The following is a 25,440-nucleotide window of genomic DNA, read 5'->3' as shown; positions in this document are numbered from 1 at the left end:
CATGCCTAATATCTGATCTATACATTTCCAAAGAATAGGCAGCACTCCAATAGGTAAAAGTAAAAAAATAGGACTTTGTTAGCACATATGTGCGATGTTTCAGGCTGCTATACTGGGGCTTTTCTTAAAGAGGCTCTGTCACCACATTATAAGTTGCCTATATTGTACATGATGCGATCGGCGCTGTAATGTAGATTACAGCAGGGTTTTTTATTTAGAAAAACGATCATTTTTGACGGAGTTGTGACCTATATTAGCTTTATGCTAATGAGTTTCCCAATGGACAACTGGGAGTGTTTTACAATATGGCCAAGTGGGCGTTGTACAGAGGAGTGTATGACGCTGACCAATCAGCGTCATACACTTCTCTCCATTCATTTACACTGCAGATAGCGATATAGCTATATCGCTATCTGCAGCCACATAAACATATAAACATAAACATATAACATTACTGCAGTGTCCTGATAATGAATATACATTACATCGAGCCAGGACTTGATGTGTATTCAGAATCCTGACCACTTGTCTTCACGTCTCTGAGACTACAGCAAAGCAAGATCTCGCTGTGAATGACAGTTTACAGCATAATCTCGCGAGACTACGCCTGCTATGCTGTAACTCAGAGACGCTACAGAAGTGGTCAGGATTCTGAATACACGTCACGTCCTGGCCGGAGGTAATGTATATTCATTATCAGGACACTGCAGTAATGTTATAGTGTGTGTATGAGGCTGCAGTTAGCGATATAGCTATATCACTATCTGCTGTGTAAATGAATGGAGAGAAGTGTATGACGCTGATTGGTCAGCGTCATACACTCCTCTGTACAACGCCCACTTGGTCTAAAGTAAAACACGCCCAGTTGTCCATTGAGAAACTCATTAGCATAAAGCTAATATAGGTCATAACTCCGTCTAAATAAAAAAATACTGCTGTTATCTACATTACAGCGCCGATCATATTATGTACAAGATAGGCCACTTATAATGTGGTAACAGAGCCTCTTTAAAGAGGCTCTGTCACCAGATTTTGCAACCCCTATCTGCTATTGCAGCAGATCGGCGCTGCAATGTAGATTACAGTAACTTTTTTTTATTTTTAAAAAACGAGCATTTTTGGCCAAGTTATGACCATTTTTGTATTTATGCAAATGAGGCTTGCAAAAGTACAACTGGGCGTGTTTACAGTAAAAGTACAACTGGGCGTGTATTATGTGCGTACATCGGGGCGTTTTTACTTCTTTTACTAGCTGGGCGTTAGGAATGGGAGTGTATGATGCTGACGAATCAGCATCATCCACTTCTGTTCGTTAACACCCAGCTTCTGGCAGTGCAGACACACAGCGTGTTCTCGAGAGATCAGGCGGTGACGTCACTCACTTCCTGCCCCAGATGCTGCATCCTGTCGGCCACATCGGCACCAGAGGCTACAGTTGATTCTGCAGCAGCATCAGCGTTTGCAGGTAAGTAGCTACATCGACTTACCTACAAACGCTGATGCTGCTGCAGAATCAAATGTAGCCTCTGGTGCCGATGTGTCCTCGGTCGTCCGACACGATGCAGGACCTGAGGCAGGGAGTGAGTGACGTCACAGCGTGATCTCTCGAGAACACGGCTGTGTCTGCACTGCCAGAAGCTGGGCGTTCTGAAGAGAAGTGGATGATACTTCTCGTCAGACCGCCCAGCTAGTAAAAGTAGTAAAAACGCCCCGATGTACGCACATAATACACGCCCACTTGGACTTTTACTTTAAACACGCCCAGTTGGACTTTAGCAAGCCTCATTTGCATAAATACAAAATTAGTCATAACTTGGCCAAAAATGCTCGTTTTTTAAAAATAAAAACGTTACTCTTATCTACATTGCAGCGTCGATCTGCTGCAATAGCAGATAGGGGTTGCAAAATCTGGTGACAGAGCGTCTTTAAGCTTCGTTTAGCCTCAACCCTAGTATAGTGGGCTGAAACATCGCACATATTGGCTAATAAAATCCTATTTTTTTACTTTAACCTATTGGAGTGCTGCCTATTCTTTGGAAATGTATATATCGGGAGGATATGGAGTCCTAAGGCTTACACCAGTGGCTTGTGTAAAAAAAAAAAAAAAAAAAAAAAAAAAAATATATATATATATATATATATATATATATATATATATATAAACAAAGAGAAAAAACAGCACCGTTCCTTCCGTGGGGGGTGCAAAAGATTCCCGTTCGGACACTTGACCAGTGTCTCAGTAATCAATAACCTCCAAAATACGAGACAGCACTCCGATATTTGTGAAAAATAGGATCACTTTAATGCGACGTTTCAGCCCTGCTCCATGGGGCCTTTCTCAAGCATATATATATATATTTTTTTTATATTATTATGACGCTGTGTGGAGTTACCATACAGCAAATTGCCATTGGCTCCACAGTATAAAACCGCACAGACTTGTGTTCCTCCACACGGGCTTTGTGCACATGGCCTAAATTTTTTTGCAGTCCTTGCATGGTCAGCCATAGACAATCTCTCCTGACATAGGGCATGTGGACGCAGTTGTACAGGTGGGGACATCCTCTAGAGTCTAGACCAATCATTGTCTGTAATACTAAAACTGTGACGAAGTACAGAACTTGTTTCTAAGTTTACTTGGTTGTTACCCATGAAAACAACATAAAATGATGCGTTCCATGTTGGTACTGACCTTGCACTGTATATACTACTTTAACTATTATACCTAAAGTGAAGAATACTGGAAGGTTGGTCAGATTGGGTGCAAATCTTTACGTTTGTTTTTCTGTCATTGATGCAGGTAGTTCTATGGATGTGACACGTGTATGTAATCTATATAAGTATCGCTCCACCGCACATCCTTGTGGACAAGATGTATGTGAATAAAAAATACAAATAAACACCAAAAACACCACGATATGTAATAGGTAGTTTGGTTTGGCACCTCCTTATCGGTATTACTGCTTGAAGGTCTTGTGATGAGATGTTTTCTTCTAGAAATCCCCCTGATTTTAAATGACACTTTTTGAAATTGCTGTTAGTGGATGCCCGCAGTCCTCCAAAACCGCGAGTTGCATTGGAGAGCGCTTTGTGCCTTAGTTTTTTTTGCGAGTTCAGAACCTCCTTATTATCCGCGTGTTCTATTAGGCAAGGGCTATATAGCAACATTTAGTCACCCATGACCTCATTTTCCAAAGAGAAACATTGAGGTTGCGATAAGTCTTCGATATTCCTTTACACGTACAAATGTCACTATGCAGCCCTTCCCTTAGGGTACATGCTAACGTGCGTTTGTCCATCAGCTATTTCTTCTGATTCCACTATAAACATGCATACTTGGCTCATATGAGCTTGCATGTTTTATTTAATGGAGAGAGAGAGTAATAAACCGCTGCCAGACACATCCATCGGGAGCAAAGGATCGTGCATGTTAAAAGCCAACATGCCCGATCCTTCCTCCCTCCGGCAACTGCTATCGGGGGAGAATCTGTAGGCCCCCTGCTTGGCTCATTCGCATGGAATTTTGTTATAGTAGAAAACAAATTGCTGAAATCTTGGTTCTTTGTAATGGAAAAAGCTTGGAGCTGAGCTGTCATTTGTCTATACAAGTGGCTTGCCCAATAATGAGTCACATAATGAGGATGAGGACATCACATCCGGTCAGTGGTCTGCTCCTCTATCTCTGCTTGCTTTAACCTGTTTTTCTTTGTGTTCTCATCGTCACATACCATTTCAAGAATTGTAAGATGATTTGTTGTCAATGAATAGGTGACGTTTTTTTAGATTCTCGCCTCGCGGATCATTCAAAAGTAACAGTGCCGTCTTCTGCCATATAAGAGTATCCTTCTGTGTATTTAAGCTGTCTGTTCCTGTAATTATTTTCTTGAGATTAAAGTCATAGCATACGTAGGCTCATCATGTTTTACTTTTGCGGTAACTTTGCTGGAGCCTAGCTTTTTGTTTTCTGTTGATGTCTATGGCGTTTTATTTCCTGACTACTGGGGTCTTAAAGGGAACCTGTCACCAGCATTTCATCTATTAAACAAGAAATACCTTTTCATATAACCTATAATTATTTTCTAAGTCGGCTCTGTACCGTTTTAGTATTACATTTTTTTAGTGTTCCCTTGCCGTATGCTAACGAGTATAATAGTCATATCTTTGTTCAAAAAGAGTCAGATCTTCATTCCTCAAGCCTTTTAGTTAACCCTGCCCCCTTACTTTTGATTGACCGCTACAGTGTGTCAGCGATTCACAGTACGAGCAGGTTAAAATGAAGGGGAAGCAGAGCTCGTACGAGCACTGCCATCCCCTTAAAACAGCTGAGTTCAGGGGGATGCTGGTAGTTGGACCCCCACTGATCAGGTGTTGATAGGCCATCAATTACTCTGGACTGGACAACCCATTTAACCACACCTATTCACTTAGGGTATGTTCTCACGCAAACTCAAAAACGTCTGAAAATACGGAGCTGTTTTCAAGGCATAACAGCTCCTGATTTTCAGACGTTTTTTACAGCCGTTTTTGGAGCTGTTTTCTATAGAGTCAATGGAAAAAGAGCTCCAAAAACGTCCCAATAAGTATGCTGCACTTCTTTTTCGCTGCCGTCTTTTTACGCAGCCCGTTTTTCAAAATGGCCGTGTTAAAAAACGGCCCATCGGAACAGAGAGCCGTTTTTCCCATTGAAATCAATGGGCAGATGTTTGGAGGCATTCTGCTTCCGATTTTTGGGGAGTTTACGGCCCGAAAAATATCCGAAAACACTCTGTGCGAACATACGCTTACAGTGTAAAATGTTATGAAATTCCACAGTTTCACCACGGATTTCATCCATTGCAATGGGTGAAATCCATGGCTGAATTCGCATGTGGATTTTAGGCGGATTCAACTTTAATATTTCTGCAATGTGTGAATGCAGTCTAGGTCATTTTTATTTTTTAGTGTCGATCACATAGGGGAGGGTTTTGTAGTCACTGTCACATAGCGTTGACATTACTATGATTTTATGTGACTGTTTGAACACCTGCTGCAGATGTGTCTTGCTGGAGGCTGCAGGGTCGTGGAGAGATTTTCATTTTCTCAGGAAAAATTGTCCACCTACCCCACATTATTATTATTATTCTTCTGTGTGGATTTACCCGTTGTCATGTTGTGTTTTAATATGTCTTTATTTGTAGTCTGAGAATTTCCTGGTGAGCTCCACAACCTTGTAACTAGACCTTAGAAATCTCCAGGACACTGAACAAAATGTTCTCAGTAGCAGCGAGATCTCCCTCCCGTCTGCAGCACTGCGAAATGTGGAGAAATAGACTCACAGAATTGTTTGCAATATTTATAATATACACATATCCAGTATATACATCTGAGAAGCGCTCATCCTGGTATAATGCCTCCATGTTTATGAAGCTTGTACTGCAAACATTCGAGTAAGCGGCTGGCTGGAGTGTGGTGTGTGCCAGAGGTTGTGTTCAGGGAGGAGGAGGGTGGAGTGAACGGTGGGGCCATATCCTCCCCCATCACACGGAGCGAAAGCAAATATGCTGTTCCAGCCATTAAAATATTAACTTCTAATGATTCTTTAGTACGTACTAATATCAGTGATACATTGTTAGTATACAGGTCTCGTGTGCAGAATATTCGACAGCATCAGAAATATTAGTTAAAAAAAAGAACAAACTTTAGCAAGGTTTTTTTGTTTGAATTTTACGGCTGAGTTTTTGGTCCCCCCCCCCCCCACTGGTAAAATCCGTAACTCAACCCCTTGGCGCTGCAGCCATTTTTCAGTCTACCGGTTTTTCCTCCCTGCATTCCAAGATTATTATTTTTGTCTGTCGACATAGCCAAATGAGAGCGTTTTTTTTTTTGCGGGGAGAGTTATAGTTTTTAATGGCACCATATAATGTACATTGTAAACTGCAAAGAGTTTCTTTGTGGGGTAAAACTATGGCGCTTTGTGACGCCATGTTCTGAGAGCCATAACTTTTTTTTGTTTTGGCGATCTACCATTATTAGAGCTTGTTTTTTGCGGGGTGACCTGTCGTTTTTATTAGTACCATTTTGGGGTACATACGGCTTTTTGATCATTTTTTTTTTTTTTATTTCATTTTTCTTCTGAGGTAAAGTGACCAAAAAACAGCAATTCTGGCGGTTTTGTATTTTTTACAGCGTTCGCCGTGTGGGATAAATAACGTTATATTAGTTGACTTTTACGGTTGCAGCGATACGACTTCTGTTTATTTTTATTTTTTTACATTACTTTAGGGGGAATGGGAAAAGGTGTTTGTTTCTGTTTTTATTTTATTTTTTTTAAACATTTTTTTTATATTAAGAAAAATAACAACGAAAAAACACATAAATGGCCATGTCATTGGCTTTTTGCTGCCCTGTCTGAGGGTAGCATAAAGTAGCGACGGACACGCTGAATTTACATGTCAGTTTAGTGGTTTAGGATTCCGATGCAAGCACTGGGAGGAAGGAGTCCAGCGTATTCAAGAGCAGCCGCACCCCCCGCTTTTTTTCTTATCACTGTGCATAGGGAGAAAGCTATCAGTCATCGGCGGGTGGCCCGATGTAGTGATGGAAGGCGCCCTCCTCTTTCTAAGGCCTTATTTACATGAACGTGTTCAACGTCCGTGTGACGGCCTTTGAAATAACGGCCGTCCCACGGACCTTTGTAATTCAATGTGGCCGTTCACACGGCTGTTTCAATGGACCGTGTGAAGGGTCTGTGAGAAAATAGGACATGTCCTATTTTTTTTCACGCTTCACGCATCCCTCCATAGACTCTAATCTATGGGGGATGCGTGATATCGCGTCCCGCAGCGCAGAGCACGGATGCACCTCGGACGTGAGAAGCTGCAGTTTTTCACGTCCGAGATGTGCAACACTCGTGTGAATCCGGCCTTGCAGTCGATCCCGGCTGTTACAGTGAAGTGTGGGCAGTAACATACAGCCGACACCCACTGAGTATGGAGCGGGCTCAACCCTTGATCTTGCTTCACTCTCCCCATTTGCGACCGTGACGTATATATATTTGTCATGTGTCGCCAAGGGACTAGGCTCTTTTTTTATATTATTTATTTTCCCATAAGGGCTCCCGTAATAAGGCTCCGTTCACATTAGCGTTATTGGTTCAGGGCTATGACAGCTATACTGGATCCGTCTTCACAACAAATTCTTACGTACCCTATTGACTTTTAGAATGGAGTCTGACATGTTCCCGGCGAGGTGTTAATATCGCTGCACACTGCTTTATTCTTGCAGTCAAAATTCTGGTACCCCTGACCGAAACCTAAAGGTAACAAACCTCAGAAGCGTGACAGCAGCCTGCCTGTAAACCTTTTTACCTAGATGCTCAGGTAAGCAGCATTCTTCATTTCATGCTCTGCAGAATATGTATAAAACATAGTGCGGGGCATGACACAAAAGAAACATTCTGCCTGATGGGTACAGGCTGAGCCCAGAGTGTGCTCTGCAGACAGAAGAACCGTGGGAAATGTAGTCTGCAGAGCGTTGTTGAGGTCATGTGGCCACTTGCTCTATGCCCGCCCCAAAATAGAGATTTGCAGGAAAAATTCTCAATCGCAGGAGACCTGACGGGGCAAAAAATACAAAATAAGTGAAGTGGCTAAACATTGTATTTACTATCTTAGAGACTCATGGGCAGTAGAATTTTAGCACTAAGGTATGTGGGCAAACTTCTTTTAAGGGGGCATTCCAGTCAAAAGCATTTGTCACTTATCCACTGTGTAGGTGATAAATAAATGTTAGATTAGCGGGGTCCGACTACTGCCCCTGTCTCTCGTTCCCCGCAAGGCGCATGACCGTGGCTAGGAAGCATTCGCTCTGCCGCTCCATTTATTGTACCAGGCACTGATGGAACAGCCTTGTGCTGTGTGGGGGTTGTCCAGGTGCTGAGAACCCACTTATTCCAAGAACAAAGTGGTCCTTTTACTTCCGTCCTTTTGCTTCAGGATCCTGTTGCTCTTCGCCAGCCCCAGTAGTGTAACCTGCTGCGCTATCGTGCACCGTAAAATAGAAGAACAAACCTAAGCGACGCAGCAGTCAGAAGTCTATAGTAAAATATGAGAGTGTCTACGTACACAGCGTTTTGGGTTGTGGCATTTCCGAAACGCAGCATGATCTAGGTAATGTGTTTGTACATAGTGTTTGTATTTTTCGTTTCACACAAATGAAAAGAAGCCATAAAAAATGACATTTAAAAAAAAAAGCTTTAAATTGCCGACACATTTTACATGTTTAAACAAACGACAAGAAAATACTGTTTAAAAGAGGTCCTAAAAGTCAATGGATCCACTGCAAATCCATCATGGGTCCTGCAAAAACCAGAGCCACGACGCCAGCAGGATTACAGCCTTTCCTCAACAGTTCTAGTCTTGTGTGCTTGTTCACACCGGTGAGATTTACTGAGCAGCACTGGAAATCAAGTCAAAAAATTGAGTACATGACGGGCTCCAAACTTCCTATGTGTTTTATAGACCCCTAACTCTAGAGTATTTTAACCCCTTGCGTACCTTCGCCGTAATAGTACGTCGCTGGCCGCATATGCCAGCGTACCTTCGCCGTACTATTACGTCGAAGGATCAAACTGTCACTCTGTGAAATCACAAAGTGATAGCGACATGGCGGCAGCTGTCAGTGATAGCTGACCGCCTCTGTTGCCGTGCTGGGGACAGATCTGCATGCCCCGATGTCGGCGATTGCTGTGATTGGTCAGTCTTTAGAGACTGACCAATGACAGCTATCTATGACGTAGGAAACCGGAGAAAGCTCCTGTCAGCGTCTCTGATCTCCTCATTTCTGTGAGAACTGTGAGGAGATCGGAGCGTGACAGAACTACAGTTGAAAAACAGTGGAAAAACAGCGTTTTTAGTGCCCATCTGCCCTTTATAGTGCCCATCTGCCCTTTATAGTGCCCATCTGCCCTTTATAGTTCCCATCTGCCCTTTATAGTGCCCATCATCCCTCAGAATATAACTAATAATATTCTTTAGTGCCCATTAGGGCCCAGCAGCCCTCTCCAGTGCCCACCAGCCATCTTTAGTACCCACCAGCCATTTTAGTGCCCACCAGCAATCTTTAGTGCCCACCAGCCCGCTTTGCTGCTCATTATAGTGCCCATCAGTCCTCCCTAGTAACAATCAAACCTATATAATACTTTTCTTTAGTGCCCATCAGTATATTAGCCCCCTTTAGTGCCCAGCAGCCCTCTCCAGTGCCCACCAGCCATCTTTAGTACCCACCAGCCATTTTAGTGCCCACCAGCAATCTTTAGTGCCCACCAGCCCCCTTTGCTGCTCATTATAGTGCCCATCAGTCCTCCCTAGTAACAATCAAACCTATATAATACTTTTCTTTAGTGCCCATCAGTATATTAGCCCCCTTTAGTGCCCATCAGCCCTCTTTACTGCCCTATCCTTTAGTTCTTCATAAAAAAAAAATAAAAAAACAAAAAAAAACAAAAAAAAAAAATAAAAAAAAAGTTTTAGTAATTTAGTAGTAATTTTGTGTGCTACTTTTGCACGTCACAGTTTCCTTGCCAATACTGTTCAGGAATTTAGTTTTGCACGTCAGGGTTAGTGCAGTGTTATTACACACTCGTAATGTCTCGTCTATTTAGCGTGGAGGAGGCATATGCCATTTTATGTTCAGATACAGATAGCGCCAGTGAGGGTGGATCTGAGTTTGTGTTATCCTCCTCCAGTGATGAGGAACCCCCTCAGAAACGAAGCAGGGCTAGTGATCCGAATGAGCCCAGCACCAGTGACCCTAGCACCAGTGACCCCATATGGCTACCGCCTACCTCTTACACACCTGAAATTCCTGCGTTTACCTCTGCCCCTGGCATAAAAATAAATCCAACTGACTTTCAGGAAATAGATTTTTTTAAATGTTTTTTTTCGGATACTTTAGTTGACCTAATGGTTGTGCAAACAAATTTATATGCACAACAATTCTTAGGCAAAAATCCGACATCCCATTATGCCAGAACCCAAGCTTGGCACCCAACCAATGCAAATGAAATTGCAACCTTCTGGGGGCTCTTGCTCCACATGGGCCTTGTAAAAAAGCCAACCATCAAATCGTATTGGTCCACAGATATTTTGTACGATACACCTGTATTCCGTGCTGTGATGCCGCGAAAACGTTTTGAGGCCCTTTTAAAGTTTTTGCACTTTGCTGACAATGAGCAGTGCCCCCCCCCCCCCCCGGATCATCCAAATTTTGATAGGCTGTTCAAAATTAGGCCCATCATCACATATTTTAATTTGGTTTTTGCAGAAGTTTATGTTCCTGAAAAAAACATAGCCATTGATGAATCGTTAGTCCATTTCAAAGGACGGCTTCATTTCCGACAATACTTGCCAAACAAAAGAGCCAGATATGGCATAAAAATATATAAACTGTCCGAGAGCCAGTCTGGATACACACACTCCTTTCGTGTGTACGAGGGGAAAGACAAACAGATTAGTCCCCCAGAGTGCCCCCCAGTTCTTGGCACAAACGGTAAAATAGTGTGGGACCTGCTGCATCCTCTGATGGATAAGGGGTACCACCTATACCTCGACAACTTTTATACCAGCGTTCCGCTTTTTAAGTGCCTTGTTGAAAGGAAAACAATGGCCTGTGGCACTGCTCGCAGGAATCTAAAATACCTCCCAAAGCCTTTTCTTGCTGAGAAACTGTCAGTTGGCGAAACCAGGGCACGATATGATGAAAATGTGCTCCTGGTAAAATTCAGGGACAAAAAAGAGGTCCTCATGCTCTCCACCATGCATGGCAACACCACAAGCCCAGTTTCAGTGCGTGGAACAAGCACCACTGTTTCAAAGCCTGTATGCATACAGGCCTACAACAAGCATATGGGAGGGGTGGATTTGGGAGATCAACTAATGAAGCCATACTGTGCCATGCGAAAGACGAAAGTATGGTACAAAAAACTGTCCGTATATTTAATTGAAATGGCCCTCCTCAATTCTTTTATTTTGTACCGAAGTGCTGGCAATCGTTCTAGGTACCTCGAGTACCTTGAAAAAGTAATTAAAAAATTAATTTTTAAAGACCAAGAGGAAGGAGCGAGTAGCAGGGCTTCAGGAAGTGAGGCAAATAGAATTGTCCCTGGCCAGCACTTCCCCAGTGAAGTCCCCCCAACCGAAAAAAAGAGCCATCCACAAAAACGATGTCGCGTGTGCGCGAAGAGGGGTATCCGAAAGGATACAATATATCAATGCAGCACTTGCCCCTCCAAACCAGGGCTTTGCATGAAAGAATGTTTCAGAATTTACCATTCTTCAGTGGACTACTAATTTTTTTCATGCCATTTTCAGGATGTCCATATAAACTTCATCTTAAATTTTATGTCACCTTCATTTAAAAATTGTCCACTTGTGCACCAATTGGATATATAAAACAAAACAAAAAATCATTATACCCCTAGATGAATACCACCATGGTGGCCCAAAATCACCCAAGCAAAAACTAGGCCTTGAAGAGCCTCATGGTACACCTTCACTTCCGGGCCTCTCCGTGTGCCTCAATACAAAAAGGTCCTATATAGGGTATCAATGAACACAGGAAAAAAAAATGAATGAATTGTGAGTTCTTTTTTTTTCTCATTGGTGCTTGATACATCCCCAAAATATTTCATCAAACCCACGCGTTTGTAAAATAAATAAAAATTAAAATTCTACCAATTTTGTTTTAATTCCTAATCTGAAAAGTAAAATTTCTCACTATACCACTAGATGAATACCTTGAGCGGTGTCGTTTTCTTAATTGGGTCACATCTTGTGAGTTTCCTCTATATTGGTACCTCATGGGCTCTGAAAACACAATATGATGCCTGAAAAATATTCCAGCAGAATCTGTGATCAAAAACCAAATGGTGCTCCCTCCTTTCTGACCCTTGCCATGTGCACATATAGCAGTTTACAGCCACATATGGGATATTGCTGTAATCAAGAGAAAATGGGTAACAAATTGAGCAGTGCTCTTTCTCCTATTGCCCCTTGTATAAATGAAAAGTTTGGGGCTTAATCAACTTTTTATTGGAAAAAATGCAAATTTTCACTTTCACTGCCCAATGTTTATGACTTCTATGAAACATCTGTGGAGTCCAAATGCTCACTACACCCCTAAAACAAAATCCTCAATGGGTGTAGTTTCCAAAATGGGGTCACTTCTTGGGGGTTTCCACTGTACTAATACCTCAGGGGCTCTTCAAATGCAACATGGCGCCTGAAAACCATTCCAGCAAAATCTGCGCTCCAAAATCCAAATGGTGCTCCTTCCCTTCTGAGCAGAAGTTTATGACCACATATGGGGTATTTCCGTAATCAGGAGAAATTGCTTTACAAATGTTGGGGTGCTTTTTCTCCCTTTTTCCTTGTAAAAATGTGAAAATTCTATGTTTTTTCAGAAAAAAAGTATATTTTCATCTTCACAGACTAATTTCAATAAATGCAGCGAAAAACCTGTGGGGTCAAAATGCTAACTATACCGCTAGAAAAATTCCTTGAGGGGTATAGTTTCCAAAATGGGGTCACTTTTGGGGGGTTTCCACTGTTTAGGTCCCTCCAGGGCATTGCAAACATAACACGGCACCGAAAACCATTCCAGTAAAATCAGCACTCCAAAATCCAAATGGCGTTCCTTCCCTTCTGAGCCCTGCTGTGGGTCCAAACAACAGTTTATTACCACATATGGGGTATTGCCGTAATCGGGAGAAATTGCTTTACAAATGTTAGGGTGCTTTTTGTCCTTTATTCCTTGCAAAAATTCGAAATTTCTACGTTTTTCCAGAAAAAAAGTAGATTTTCATTTTCACAGACTAACTCCAATAAACATAGCAAAATACCTGTGGGGTCAAAATGCTAACTATACCCCTAGATAAATTCCCTGAGGGGTGTAGTTTAAAAAATAGGGTCACTTTTGGGTGTTTCCACTGTTTTGACACCACAAGACCTTTTCAAACCTGACATAGTGCCTAAAATATATTCTAAAAAAAGCAGGCCCCAAAATCCACTAGGTGCTCCTTTGCTTCTGAGGCCTGTGTTTCAGTCCATTATCACACTAGGGCCACATGTGGGATATTTCTAAAAACTGCAGAATCTGGGCAATAAATATTGAGTGGCGTTTCTCAGGTAAAACCTTCTGTGGTACAGAAAAAAATGTATTACAAATGAATTTTGTAAAAAAAAATGAAATTTTCAAATTTCAGCTCTACTTTCCTTCAATTCCTGTAAGACGCCTAAAGGGTTGAAACCCTTTCTGAATGCTGTTTTGAATACTTTGAGGGGTGCAGTTTTCAAAAAGGGGTGTTTTATGGGGGTTTCTAATATATAGGGCACTCAAAACCACTTCAGAACTGAACTGGCCCCTGTAAAAATAGCCTTTTGAAATTTTATTGAAAATTTGAGAAATTGCTGCTAAAGTTCTAAGCCTTGTAACGTCGTAGAAAAATAAAAGGATGTTCAAAAAACGATGCAAACAAAGTAGACATATGGGAAATGTGAAATAGTAACTATTTTGTGTGGTATTACTATCTGTTTTACAAGCAGATAGATTTAAAATGTGAAAAATCATAATTTCTGCATATTTTCTCTAAATTTTGGTGTTTTTCACAAATAAGCAATAAATTTATCGACAAAATTTTTTCACTAACCTAAAGTACAATATGTCACGAGAAAACAATCTCAGAATCAATTGGATAGGTAAAAGCATTCCGGAGTTATTACCACATAAAGTGACACATGTCAGATTTGAAAAAATGGGTCTGGTCCTCAAGGCCAAAATGAGCTGGGTACTCAAGGGGTTAAAAAGGGTCTAGAACAAGGGACGTGGCATAAGGTAGCGGAAGGAAGAGCAGGTATTTATCACACTTAGTGAGTCAGTTATGACATATCTGCACTATGGTTTTAATACATCAAATTTGCTAATCCGAAGTAGAAAACAATAGCGGAAAACTTCTCGAAGTGATGTTTTGGGTGACAGATAGTTGTGATTGGCCGCTCCTTGACTGATACGTGTGGTGATAGTCGGCGTATTGAAGTGTGTCAGATGTGGTTTATTATCGATCTAGATCTTTAGTAAATGGGTTGTTATTAAATGTTTAACAATTTTTTCAGCACTTGGAGGATAAATATTTTATGTTCCCTTTATGACCTGTAAATCATTTAGGAAATTTGCAGTTGGTACTGTAGTCTTTTTCTTAACCCCTTACTGTCATTTGACGTAGATATACGTCACAGACTGAGTCCGCGCCATATGCTGCAGGTGTCACAGCCTACACATTGCATGAACCTCCCGGATCGGGGAGAACTCTGACCCTGGCCGTTTAACTGCTTAGATCCCGCTGCATCTAAGCTGCTAGACAGAGGGGCCCTCAATTACGTTTAGGGCCTAATGGGAGGATTCTAAAAGCACAATACACTGCAATACATAAGTATTTCCATGTATTGTACCAGCGGTCTAACAATCGCATATTCAAGTCCCCTAGTGGGGCAAAAAAAAAGAAAAGTTAAATCAAGTTTTTTTGTAATCTAGGGAAAAAAATAAAAACCTTTCCCATTTTTAAAAAAAATCTAAGGTAAGTAATAAAAAGCCTTGTATCTTGTGATCCATTAGATTTAGTAAGTGCTTGCCTCAGTCGAATCTATCATTTCCCTCATATTGAGCTTAAAGGGGTTGTCCACTTTCTGAAAACTCATGACCTATCCACCGGATAGGTCATCAGTATATGATCGGTGCGTGTCCGATATCCGGACGCCGCACTGATCCGCAACTCCGGCTGTCTCCGTGCACTGGATGTTTGGCACGGGATGCAGTAGTTGGAGCCAGAAGCAGATTGCTCTTACTACTGCATAGCGGCCGTTTGGTGGAACTGCAGCTCTGTTCCTATTAACTAGAATAGGAGCAGAGCTGCAATATTGCAGCTTGGACGTTATTCTTTGACCGGCGCCATCTGCTTCCGGCAACATCATCCGGAGGCAGCCAGCGTTGCGGATCGGTGCAGGGTCCGGATGTCTGACACGCATCGGTCATATACTGATGACCTATCCAGTAGATCATCAGTTGTCAGAACGTGGAAAACCCCTTTAAAGCCTCATGCACACAACAATATAATGAATTTGCATTATATGTAACCCTAATATGGCACTTACTGAAATCTTTGGGTCCATACTATACTTCCATGTGCCTTTTGGATTCCAAAAACATTGAGGTGTGTTCCATCACATGCCGTATTATGGAGAACATGGTGCTGTATGGAGGCACCGTACAGCGGAACTTGACTTGCTCGTAGGGACTTCATGAGCTTTTGCACAGGATCTTTACTTGGCTGTCGTGGAGATGTAACCTGCTGTTTTGTAATCGCCTCTTAATATTACGTTCAACTTTCTGAAATACAGAATCTTTGGGTTAGTTATTTTATAATAGGGTAAAATATCAGGATCTCTCCTCCATAAGTTTGTGAATATATAATTGGCTTTCATTTTGCTTAGAAGTCCGCATTAGTAGTGTTTATTGCAATATACAGTAGTGTTACTTTGTAAAGGGCCTAACGTTAACCCTCACCCCAATAATTTACCTGCGGTATAAGGGATACCCAAATGTCAGCATTTTTCTGCTCCGTGGGTCCTCCTGGTTAATAAAAAATGGTGTTAAAAAGGTGACCACTGCATCTCAAGGCAAAAATGTGCTCCGTAGCCTTTCTCTTCCCCTCCCCCACGCACAAGTAATGGTGAACAGAGTTGTGGCGGCCTACTGAAGCATTTTAGGGTCGTATAAAGTGCATTAAATGTCTCCTGGTACTAGATTTATGCATGGATGATGAGTGCAGTGGGTGGAAATGCTCTTTAATAGCATTTTTACAGCTGCCACTGAAGTATTTGTACTGTCTTCTATAGTGTGGCATAGCAGAACCAGCGGGGCTTGAGCTGTTTGATGAAGGATTATTTCTGATTGCTGAGGCATGCAGTTCATTAGGTGAGCAGGTAGCCGGCAGCAGGCATCAAGGATTAACCTCTGGGTTAGGTTGCATTGCCAGCAGTGTCTTTGCAATAAGCCACTTGCCCGCTCTATTGGTGATTTAGTTGCACTGCTCACAACCTGCATTTTACAGGGGTTTGGGAATGTCACTTATTTCTCAACTAATTAAAATTAGATACTGAAATATATTTTTCTAAGGGCCTGTTCACTCACATCAGCGTTCGCTTTACGTTTATGGGTTCCGTCGGAGGAACCATAGCTTCCGTTTGCATTACCGTTGATTTCAATGGTAATGCTTCCGTTGCTAATGGTTTCCGCTTGTCTCTGTTCCGTAAGGTTTCCATTTTTTTACAGAATCAATAGCGCAGTCGACCTGTAATCTATCACATCTAAGTTATGAACTTAGATGTGATAGGTAACACCTCGATCCTGCGTGTCAGACACAAAGGACCCGCCGACACTGAACCAGTCAGGTCCGCGGGACAGACCGATTCAGTGAATAGCGCTAGATGCAGCTGTATCTAAAAAAGTAAAACAAATTTTTCATAAAAAGTATTTACAAAGTTACACCACACACTTATAATCCCTTTTTTTATTTAAACAAATTTTTTTTTGCCTTTCAAAGGTTTACATCGCCTTCAAGAAGCTCTTGGGTTGATTTGGCATATGTTTTGGGTCATTATCCATCTGTACTGGTGGTTTTTCCCAAAAATTAAATCTAGATTTTATTTATTTTTTTCAACCCTCTGTGCGATTTTCGATTTGAATCTAGATTGCCTTATTACTGTTAAATAAACTGGAAAAAAAAATACCAGGAGATCATTTAATAAATTATTTTCTTTGTATTAACAACTTTTTAACATACATTGCTATAATAATTATACGTAACTTCACAACATTTAACTGCTGCAAATACTTTATCAGAAAATACTATTGGAAAAAAGTAATCGAATTGATTTTATAATTTCTGTGTTCCCCGGCAGGGAACAGGTTAACAGAATCTATAATCAATGATGCACTGCGTGCACGAACATCCCCCTCTCCCTGTCACCACCTCAGCCGGCCTCCGACGTTGCAGGCGAGAGCAGTGTAAATTGCTGCAGGGCCAGGCAGATGGCGCCCTGCGGGCACTCTTACATTATAGTGTCTGGAGTCTGAGCAGGACCCTGTCCGTACCGGCCCCAAGATGTAGGGTTAAAGAAATGACATTAAGGCCCGATTCACACGACCGTGATTGGACTAGGGATGCATGATGCATCGAAACTTCGATACTCTGCATCCCCAAACGGTTCGATACCGTTATTTCATGTATTTCAATACTTAGCTGTGCGGCCGCACAGCTCAGTATAGTAACACATGAATGTATGAGATCAGGGCTGCGGCCGTGTAATAGTCATTGCCGCGCTCCTGAGTCCTGACAAGTGCGCGGGGTCAGGATGATGTGATGCGGCCGGCGCTGCACTAATGAGCGGCGGCACTGAAGACAGAACATGGCGGGCGCACTGCAAAACACCACCATGTCCTGTTCTCAGTGCCTGAACCGCCACTCATTAGTGCAGCGCTGGCCGCATCTCCTCATGCTGACCGCGCTCGCACTTTCTGTCAGGAACGAGGCAATGACTGTATTACACCCGCAGCCCCGCTCTATTACGGCGGAGATCAGAGAAACCTCTCCTCTCCGCCGTTATTCCCGTGAATGCTGCGATCAAGCATCAGTCAGCATTCAGGGGAAAATGAGAAGGGGAGATGCCCCTTGGATCGCGTCACCGGGAATTCCTGTGACGGGATTGAGGGGCATACCGTATATGGGCAGACAGCCCAGGGTCCATTGAAGGACCCCAGGGCTGTCCTACCATATTTCCTGTTCGTACACAGGCAGTTGTTAGGGCATACCGAAGTATGCCCTATCGGTACACAGGCTAATGTACTGTAATATAGATATATGCCTGTGTACTATCAGTATATAGATATATGCCAGTACATTAAAGTTTAAAAAATAAAGTAAAAACATAAAGTAATGTTAAATTAAAAACAAATACACATTCACCTTTTTTACAATAAACATTAAAATAAGTCTCAATACATAAAATATACACATTCAGTTTTGGCGCGGCCGTAATAACCTGCACAACAGTTTTTTTTGCATCATTTATGATGTGTAAAAAAATAAAATAAAAACTGCTTTCTATCACTTATTGTGGGGCACGAGGTGTGATGAATTTAAACTCCATGGGCCTCACATTAATAGTAGTTAACCCCATCATGTACCTCACATATTAACCCATTATGACTGAGAAATGTGAGGCACGTGGAGGTTAAATGCATCATCACACCACGCGCCTCACATCAGAAAATGGAAGAACTTTTTTTTTATTTTTTATTACTGTTGGCAAAGTATCGAATTGGTATCGAAATCGCAATACTAAACGAAGTATCGGTATCAAAGTCCAAATTCTGGTATCGTGACATCCCTAGATTGGACTGTGAAAAACAGTCCGCGTGTCCACCGGATTTCCTGGCCCGACCACAGTACATGTGAACTGGACTCCTGGCATCAGTCATTTAGGCTACAGTGACATGACCGTGAAAATAATGACCATTAAAAACTGAGTTGTCAGTTTTTTATGTCTATTTTACATCAGTGCGTCTCCCAATGGATTTCCTTTGTCAGGGTTTTTTTTTTTTGTCCCAATCCCCTGAAAACACTGCAATGTCCCTGTAGATAGCACCCCCCCTTGCAGATCGCGGGGTGCTATCTACAAGAAGGGGTAGTATCTACAGGGCAGTGTGGCTATATACTAGGAGTCTGCTTCCTCATGGAGCTGCAGTTTGATACTGTATCATTTTGTTAACTACAGAATAGCGTTCCATAGAGAAGCTGAGACAGAACGGGGAGCAGCTTGTCAGACGGGGCAGATCAGGCAGTGACGAGGCTGCGGGGCGGAGATTCCTCCTGCAGCACGGCGACACTTAAAAAATTGATTTAACGATTCTGTTAATAAAACAATAGTCCGAGACCTTGAGGGCTAATTAATCAAATGAATTCGATTAATCGCCCAGCCCCAGCGCCATTCAATCAGATTTGCAGCATTTGACTGCGTTTAAGCAGCAAGTCTCGCTCTAAACCCTTCAGAGTTCATCCTACTGTCTCTGCAGTCCTGTCATCAATAAAACACCAGTGACTTGGTTCCGTTGGCAGCCATACATGCCCATGCCATAACACTGCCTCCACCATGTGTGACAGATGATGCGGTGTGCTTCGGATCATGAGCGCTTCTTTTCCGGCTCCATACTGTTCTCTTCTGGTTCTGTTCATCATTCTGGTACAAGTTCATCTTGGTTTCGTCTGTCCACAGAATCTTGTTGCAGAACTGGACGACTTTCTTAGATTCTTAGACTTTCTAGAAAATTTTAATCTAGCTTTTCTGTTCTTGTGTGAGACTGCGTTCACATCTGCGTCAGGGCTCCGTTCTGAAATTCCGTCTGAGCTTTCCGTCGAAATGGAGCCCTGACTGACACAAACTTAAACCATAGGTTTCCGTTACCATCACCATTGATTTCAATGGTGACTGATCCGGTGCGAATGGTTTCTGTTTGTCTCCGTTGTGCGAGGGTTCTGTCATTTTGACAGAATAAATACTGTTGTCGACTATGCTATTGATTCTGTCAAAACGACGGAACCCTTGCACAACTGAGACAAACGGAAACCATTGGCACCGGATCCGTCACCATTGAAATCAATGGTGATGGTAACGGAAACCTATGGTTTGCCAGTCAGGGCTTCATTCTGATGGAACGTTCAGACGGAACGTCAGAATAGAGCCCTAACGGATATGTGAACTAAGCCTTACCAGTGGTTTTGCAGCTTGAGAGAAACCCCCAGTATGAAGACGTCTCTTGTTTATAGACTATGATATTCTGAACTCCTCTGGACTTTTCTAGATGTTGTGAAGGAAATAATTCTGCGATCATCCACTTTAGTCGGAGTTGCTGAACTCACCAGCGCATTTCTGTGACTATAACCAATGCTATGTGCCCTCCAGGCTTTGCTCTATTTTGGTCAAAGCAGCAATCCTTCTGCTTGTGACATCAGGAAAATTGTGAGGAGGGCAAACGTATTGGGGGAATTGGCTACAAATGTCTTTTTATGTAAATGTATGGACATCGCGTTACACTTTTCTCGATAAGTGGTGCATATAAGTAGCTTAACCTTTCCAGTAAATGCGCGGGGTTCACGGCAGGATTTCTCCCGGGAGGCTGGAGTGTGTTTTGCAGCGTATCCTGCTGTGTACTGCTGTCCCTTTAATTCTGGTGGAAGGCGCAGCCTCGGCTCTAGGGCCGCTCTGGCTCTCCGCCTCACAATGACGATCTCCTACAGAATCTGAAAGTAAAAGGCTCTGTGCTGCTTCATGGGATTTCAGGCCCTGTCATGAAATCCTGTCCGGTTCAGTGATAACGTGACTGCTGCAAAGGATCGCCCTGTGTACTGGGGACACACAACCAGCCACTACCCTCCGCAGCAATAGCCATGCATGGGGCACACTCTACTCTGCATACGTTTCCTGTTATTTCATGACTTTTTTTTTCCTCCTTGAAAGTGACATTTGTGCTTTGTGGTAAATCATGAAAATGGCAATTACAGATGAGCTTCCTATTGCTCCTAGTTGTTTGCACATCGCAACATGCACTGCTTTTAGGGGAGACTGTAAAATGGAAGCGATCTGTAAACTTTTATATATTTTTTCCCCTTTTCGCAATTTTTTTTTTTTTTACTAACGTTTTTTTTCTTGCCTATAATCACCCCCTTCACCGTCCGACCGATCTAACTGGACACGTATAACAGTGAATTTGGATGATACTTCGATTTACAGCAGCGTAACTATAGAGTGCAGTGGTTTCTGTTGCCCCTGGGCCCTAGTACCTGCGAGGGCCCAAGAGACACCTGAAGCATTATCCGTTTGTTTTCACCGTACTGTGATATCACTGCATTAATTCTCCCTGGACTATGACATCACTGTGCTTGATCCTCGTATTAGTGCTGCTTTTATTATTTCTGTGCTGTGACATCACTGTGGTCCTTATAATTCAGCTGTGACATCACTGCTTGTTATCACTGTGCATTACTACTTTACTGTGACATCACTGTGTACAACAACCCTTTTGATGACTTCAGTGTTTATTATGAGTGCACTGTGACATCACTGCGGCTTATCCCTGCATTATGACATCACTGAGATTATTACTCTTGTGCTGTGGTTTTGGTCATCACTTCTGTTCTGTGACATCACTGTGTTTTATTATCTCTGTATGGTGACATCACTGCATGTATTATACATTGCAGTGTTTTCTATCCTTGTACTGTAACTGCAGTGTAATATCAGAGTAGTGGGACAAAACTATAGGAAATATTCCTGTGTAGTTACATCACGGCGTGCATTTTCAGAGACTGATACACCTGGACACCGGTGTCAAAGATGGCTCAATGGTTCCAATGCTAATAGAAGATAGCAGATATAGAAACTGCATGTAAAGTTTAAAAGTCCAAACATTGCAGACTATTTTCGTCACTTGCAGCGTTTACGCAAAAATGAGCGTGCTGTGGGTTCAAAAATCTGCAACTCGCACAGATTTTCTTTCCGCTATGTGTGGATGGGGTCTTTAAAACCTAATCCTCATATATTGTAATGTGAAATGCCCCAGATTTCCACACCACAAATCAGCGCCCGTTCTGCTATGTGGTTTACACCTTTTTCATTGGGGCCTAGGGTGCTTTTGACCATTGGCTTCCGTTCTATAAAAGAACAATGTGTGGACCCTAGTGACAATACTATAGCAAGTAGTCCGCTCACACGTCGTCTCTGTGTAGACCTTTAAACTGTTGTGAAAACATTGGCCACGAGGAAACCTTATTCAGACGAGCGTATTATACGTCCGTGTGCTGTCCGTTAAAAAAACAACACTGACCGCAAAGAGACCCATTCAATTCAATGGGGCTGTTCACACGACCATTGTTTTAACGAACTGTGTTACGGGCCTGTGAAAAAATAGGACATGTCCTATTTTCATCCGTTTTCATGGATCCCTCAATGCACTCAAGTCTGGAGGATCTGTGAAAACCGGTCCCGCACGGGTGAGACTCGGGCGTTTTTCATGTCCGAGCTTACACAAGCTTAAAGGCTTTTTCAGACAAACTAAACGCCTCATGCACACGACCGTTGTGCCACTCGGGCCTTTTTTGATGGCATCCGAGTGGCACCGGATAGTCTTCACGGACCCATTCGCTTTAGTGGGTGAATGGGGTCCGTGAAAAATAATCAGTCTCCGATCCGAGGAAAGATTGCACATGTTCTATCTTTCCTCGGATCACTAGCGGGGCTCGGCCGGCGCACACGGTCGTGTGCATGAGGTGTAAGTATATTGAGATTTTTTTGTTTTTTTAAAGCATTTTCAGAGGGAAAAATTTATATATTTTTTTTATCTCTGGAAAATCCCTTTTTAATTTGTAAGGTTCCTCATCATTGCATAGTATTTGCACAGGACATATCTTTAGGGTCAGTTCACACAGAGCTTTTCGACGCGGAAAGCGCATCAGAATCAGCACTAGAAAAACATCCCAAGTCATCCCCCCCCCCCCCCCCCCGCCATTTACTTCAATGGGAGGCAGAGGCGTTTTTTCCCCTGTGTGGCTTTTGGCCACTTGCAGGAACAACGGCATGGTCCTTCGAGCGGTTTCTGACTCCGCTCCAATTGAAATCCATGAGAGGCAGAAAAAACCTGTGGCGCTCGTTGAGCGTTTTGTTTTTTTTTTGGGCTTTTTTTTGCTTCGGATTTTGCAGCGTCCGTGGGCAAAAAAAGCCAAAACAAACGTGTTAAAAAAAAAAAAGTGTCAAAACAACGCCGGCAATATGAGTCAGATTTTTTTTCTGTCTGCAAAAATTTTGTGAACTAGGCCCTAGAAGACTGAATTGTTTGCTGCAGATGACAACACTGGGGAGCTTCTTTAGAAGTCCATATCCAAAGAAAACAATGCGACTCGAGTTCATCTCCTAAACGGACAGTGCGAGGGGAAACGGAAGCAGTTGTGTCGCTGCATTTAAAGAGAATCTAGTCATTAGTGGCTGTATTTGCGCCTCTGCTGCTGCTGTTACAGTGCTGGGCAGAGTCTGGTTTTCGTCGTTGTTCGTGTCGTTTCCCCGGGGTGCTGCACGTCATTGTGCTCCGCCGTGTCACCAGTATTGCGCACATGAGCTGAATCCAGTCCGGGATTTCCAGCCTTTGCCGGATCTACATCCCGTGCTCTGACTGTGCTGGGGAGGGGGTGGGGCTGTGGTCCTGTTTGTCGGAGGGATCTCGGAGTCCTGTGAGTGTGTTACGGTGATGATACGGGTCATCTCCGGGAAGCGCTGGAAGAGTCTCCCTACAAGAAAAAGGAAATTCCGACGTAATAAACTGCGCTGCTTCCAGGACATGAGACGAGCGGAGGAGGGCGCCTAGCAGGCAGGTAAGCGCTGCCACGTACATGTCGTGTGTCACTCCGCGGCCAGCTGACACTGACAGCCAGCGGGGAGAGGGAGTGATGTCACTCGGGCTTAACCCGTCATGTGCACCGCCTGTCACATTGTTATTATCTTCGCATTAACCCTCCGGTGCCTGCGCCCTGTCTCAGCGCTGGTCTATGTATATGTTATTACAGCGCCGGGTCGGGTCTGCGCCCCGCTGGTGCCGGGTAACGTTTCGGATAAGCCGCTCTGACCAGAAACTTAGTGGAAGTCCGTGATGGAGCCGTGTATTGTACACGGAGAGGCGGCGGATACCAGAACTTGGCCTCATAGTCCACAGCAGTGTATAATGAGAACTGGAAAAGTAGTGAGGATGATGGAATCCTACTACGGAGGGCCCATGTATGGCGTAGAGTGGCAACATTTTTTTTGGTGGGGTTAAAATGTCGTCCTGATCCTGTTCTGTAAGTGGCCCCTCAATAGCTACATGGTGACTTTGGGGACACTTGTTGCAGAGCAGTGGGTCCTGTGATTGTTGTCAGTGACTAGTGCGCCTGGTACTTTAACTAAGATTCACAGCGACCAATAACGGAACTGCGACAGTCGCACCACCGCAGAAGTCGCCGTGTAGTCCCAGTCTTGGACCCCTTTTTCATTAGAATACGTGTTTTCAGTGTGTAAATCTAGTCACCTTCCCATCACAGCCATTTTTCGGATTTTCACTTTCGTTTTTTTTCTCCCCAAGTGCCAAAACCCTTTTTATTTTTCCGATAATTATAGCCGTATGAGGGCTTGTTTATTTCGGGAGGAGTTGCCGGTTTTCACGCCACTATTTATTGTACCATATAATGTGATGGGAAAATGGGAAAAATTCCTTGTGGGGTGGAATAGTGGAAAAAAACAGCAATTCCTGCATTTTTTGGGGCTTTCGTTTTTACGGCGTTCACCATGTGGTAAAAACGGCATGTTTACTTTATTGTGCGGTTCAATACCGTTACGGCGATACCAAATTTATATCGTTGATTTTTTTTTTAGATTTTACTACTTTTACAAGGAAAAAAACTGATCAAATTTGTGTCGCCAAATTCTATTTTTGAGAGCCATAACTTTATTTTGTACACGGCTTGTTGAGGGCTAATGTTTTGCTGGGCGAGCTGTAGTTTCAGTTGGTACATGAGACTTTTTGATCACTTCTTCTTCCATTTTTTTGATGTAGATGAAGTGACCAAAAAACAGCAATTCTAATGTTTTATTTTTTTACAGCGTTCACCGTGCAGGTTAAATGTTATATTGTAATAGTTCAGACTTTTATGGACGTGACATTACATTCATTAAATATTTTGTTTTTAATTAAAAAAAAAAAAAAAAAAAATATATATATATATATATATATATATATGTGTATATATATAAAAAAATCCATTATCTCCAAACTTTTTTTTTACTAATCCCCCCCACGTAAATTGTTTACTGGCAGCCCCCTATGAAGCTCTGCTGGAGGCAGTAGAAAGATGGCACACCTGGGGGCCTTCACTTGGACTTGGCCCCCAGGCTGCCATGCCAATCATCAGCCACCCCTGTTTCTAACGGCTTAGATGCTGCGGTTGCTTTTGACTGTGGCATCTAAGGGGTTAAACGAGTGGGATCCCGTTTGTTACACTGAAGCGTCGGCTGTGACGCCGCCAACATTCTCTTCCTATGGAGCCCGTGAGCCTCTCTATATATCTATATCTCTATAGGGTTGTGTGAGATCAGAAAAAAGTGTTGCTTTTTTGGGCAGAAGCTCAGCCCATAAAAATAATTGGTGCTGTCCTTTTGTTTTTTTTGTGTTTTGTTTAACCCCTTAATGACATATCGCGTACCTGTACGTGACCGCAGGTAAAGTGAAGTATGGAACGGGATGGGCTCGCTCCATACTCAGCGTGTGATGGCT

The 25,440-nt window shown here is 42.8% G+C and overlaps 1 protein-coding gene and 1 long non-coding RNA gene across 9 annotated transcripts in view; one reads left to right on the top strand and one right to left on the bottom strand.

The window, feature by feature from the left end:
• The window catches only part of KMT2C (lysine methyltransferase 2C), a 219,778-nt gene that overhangs the window by 3,796 nt on the left and 190,542 nt on the right, over positions 1-25,440 (top strand). The window contains exon 1 of one of the 8 annotated variants that reach the window (XM_075827363.1): positions 23,359-23,509. The exons of the other annotated variants lie outside the window; for them this stretch is intronic. The gene's annotated coding sequence lies outside the window, so the exon portion shown is untranslated. Of the gene's footprint in view, positions 1-23,358; positions 23,510-25,440 lie in introns of those variants that run through there. 8 annotated transcript variants of the gene reach the window in all.
• On the bottom strand, positions 8,218-23,484 carry LOC142652019 (uncharacterized). The gene is made up of 4 exons (XR_012847761.1): positions 22,658-23,484; positions 15,608-15,660; positions 15,183-15,417; positions 8,218-8,436 (listed from the first exon to the last, which is right to left on the bottom strand). It is a non-coding gene; the product is annotated as an uncharacterized LOC142652019 (long non-coding RNA).

Source organism: Rhinoderma darwinii, chromosome 5 (genome assembly GCF_050947455.1).
Source record: "Rhinoderma darwinii isolate aRhiDar2 chromosome 5, aRhiDar2.hap1, whole genome shotgun sequence".
Taxonomy (NCBI): domain Eukaryota; kingdom Metazoa; phylum Chordata; class Amphibia; order Anura; family Rhinodermatidae; genus Rhinoderma; species Rhinoderma darwinii.
Note: the sequence above shows the minus strand (reverse complement) of the source record. Positions and strands in the feature narration are given on the sequence as shown.